Source organism: Cucumis melo, chromosome 2 (assembly GCF_025177605.1).
Source record: "Cucumis melo cultivar AY chromosome 2, USDA_Cmelo_AY_1.0, whole genome shotgun sequence".
Lineage (NCBI taxonomy): Eukaryota > Viridiplantae > Streptophyta > Magnoliopsida > Cucurbitales > Cucurbitaceae > Cucumis > Cucumis melo.
Genome location: NC_066858.1, coordinates 20,262,976 through 20,265,773, shown reverse-complemented (window position 1 = coordinate 20,265,773; position 2,798 = coordinate 20,262,976).

Genomic DNA, 2,798 nt, shown 5'->3' with positions numbered 1-2,798 from the left:
CGGAGGTATAGGTCGGGAAGCGAGCTCGTTGGAGGGAGAACTGTGGTGCGACCCAAAACGGTCCAAAAGATGGCCGAAGCTTCCAACGAGTGGCGAACGCTCGTCCGGTGTCAGAAACCACTGGAAATGCACTTGCAGCGAAGGAAACGGGCTGAGCTCGAGGACTTCCGGTGCTCGTCCCAAGAAAACGCGAGCGGGAATGCCCCGGACTCAGTTTTCTCGTCCTGGGGTAAAAAGCGGTCCCCCGACGGTTTCTTCCCTTTGCTCCGTATTGGTCATAAGTCTTTCGATCTTCGGGTCTCGTGCTCCGAGGACTTCAACCCACACTCCTGGCATGCTCCCTGACACGTTTTCCGGAGGTATAGGTCGGGAAGCGAGCTCGTTGGAGGGAGAACTGTGGTGCGACCCAAAACGGTCCAAAAGATGGCCGAAGCTTCCAACGAGTGGCGAACGCTCGTCCGGTGTCAGAAACCACTGGAAATGCACTTGCAGCGAAGGAAACGGGCTGAGCTCGAGGACTTCCGGTGCTCGTCCCAAGAAAACGCGAGCGGGAATGCCCCGGACTCAGTTTTCTCGTCCTGGGGTAAAAAGCGGTCCCCCGACGGTTTCTTCCCTTTGCTCCGTATTGGTCATAAGTCTTTCGATCTTCGGGTCTCGTGCTCCGAGGACTTCAACCCACACTCCTGGCATGCTCCCTGACACGTTTTCCGGAGGTATAGGTCGGGAAGCGAGCTCGTTGGAGGGAGAACTGTGGTGCGACCCAAAACGGTACAAAAGATGGCCGAAGCTTCCAACGAGTGGCGAACGCTCGTCCGGTGTCAGAAACCACTGGAAATGCACTTGCAGCGAAGGAAACGGGCTGAGCTCGAGGACTTCCGGTGCTCGTCCCAAGAAAACGCGAGCGGGAATGCCCCGGACTCAGTTTTCTCGTCCTGGGGTAAAAAGCGGTCCCCCGACGGTTTCTTCCCTTTGCTCCGTATTGGTCATAAGTCTTTCGATCTTCGGGTCTCGTGCTCCGAGGACTTCAACCCACACTCCTGGCATGCTCCCTGACACGTTTTCCGGAGGTATAGGTCGGGAAGCGAGCTCGTTGGAGGGCGAACTGTGGTGCGACCCAAAACGGTCCAAAAGATGGCCGAAGCTTCCAACGAGTGGCGAACGCACGTCCGGTGTCAGAAACCACTGGAAATGCACTTGCAGCGAAGGAAACGGGCTGAGCTCGAGGACTTCCGGTGCTCGTCCCAAGAAAACGCGAGCGGGAATGCCCCGGACTCAGTTTTCTCGTCCTGGGGTAAAAAGCGGTCCCCCGACGGTTTCTTCCCTTTGCTCCGTATTGGTCATAAGTCTTTCGATCTTCGGGTCTCGTGCTCCGAGGACTTCAACCCACACTCCTGGCATGCTCCCTGACACGTTTTCCGGAGGTATAGGTCGGGAAGCGAGCTCGTTGGAGGGAGAACTGTGGTGCGACCCAAAACGGTACAAAAGATGGCCGAAGCTTCCAACGAGTGGCGAACGCTCGTCCGGTGTCAGAAACCACTGGAAATGCACTTGCAGCGAAGGAAACGGGCTGAGCTCGAGGACTTCCGGTGCTCGTCCCAAGAAAACGCGAGCGGGAATGCCCCGGACTCAGTTTTCTCGTCCTGGGGTAAAAAGCGGTCCCCCGACGGTTTCTTCCCTTTGCTCCGTATTGGTCATAAGTCTTTCGATCTTCGGGTCTCGTGCTCCGAGGACTTCAACCCACACTCCTGGCATGCTCCCTGACACGTTTTCCGGAGGTATAGGTCGGGAAGCGAGCTCGTTGGAGGGCGAACTGTGGTGCGACCCAAAACGGTCCAAAAGATGGCCGAAGCTTCCAACGAGTGGCGAACGCTCGTCCGGTGTCAGAAACCACTGGAAATGCACTTGCAGCGAAGGAAACGGGCTGAGCTCGAGGACTTCCGGTGCTCGTCCCAAGAAAACGCGAGCGGGAATGCCCCGGACTCAGTTTTCTCGTCCTGGGGTAAAAAGCGGTCCCCCGACGGTTTCTTCCCTTTGCTCCGTATTGGTCATAAGTCTTTCGATCTTCGGGTCTCGTGCTCCGAGGACTTCAACCCACACTCCTGGCATGCTCCCTGACACGTTTTCCGGAGGTATAGGTCGGGAAGCGAGCTCGTTGGAGGGAGAACTGTGGTGCGACCCAAAACGGTACAAAAGATGGCCGAAGCTTCCAACGAGTGGCGAACGCTCGTCCGGTGTCAGAAACCACTGGAAATGCACTTGCAGCGAAGGAAACGGGCTGAGCTCGAGGACTTCCGGTGCTCGTCCCAAGAAAACGCGAGCGGGAATGCCCCGGACTCAGTTTTCTCGTCCTGGGGTAAAAAGCGGTCCCCCGACGGTTTCTTCCCTTTGCTCCGTATTGGTCATAAGTCTTTCGATCTTCGGGTCTCGTGCTCCGAGGACTTCAACCCACACTCCTGGCATGCTCCCTGACACGTTTTCCGGAGGTATAGGTCGGGAAGCGAGCTCGTTGGAGGGCGAACTGTGGTGCGACCCAAAACGGTCCAAAAGATGGCCGAAGCTTCCAACGAGTGGCGAACGCTCGTCCGGTGTCAGAAACCACTGGAAATGCACTTGCAGCGAAGGAAACGGGCTGAGCTCGAGGACTTCCGGTGCTCGTCCCAAGAAAACGCGAGCGGGAATGCCCCGGACTCAGTTTTCTCGTCCTGGGGTAAAAAGCGGTCCCCCGACGGTTTCTTCCCTTTGCTCCGTATTGGTCATAAGTCTTTCGATCTTCGGGTCTCGTGCTCCGAGGACTTCAA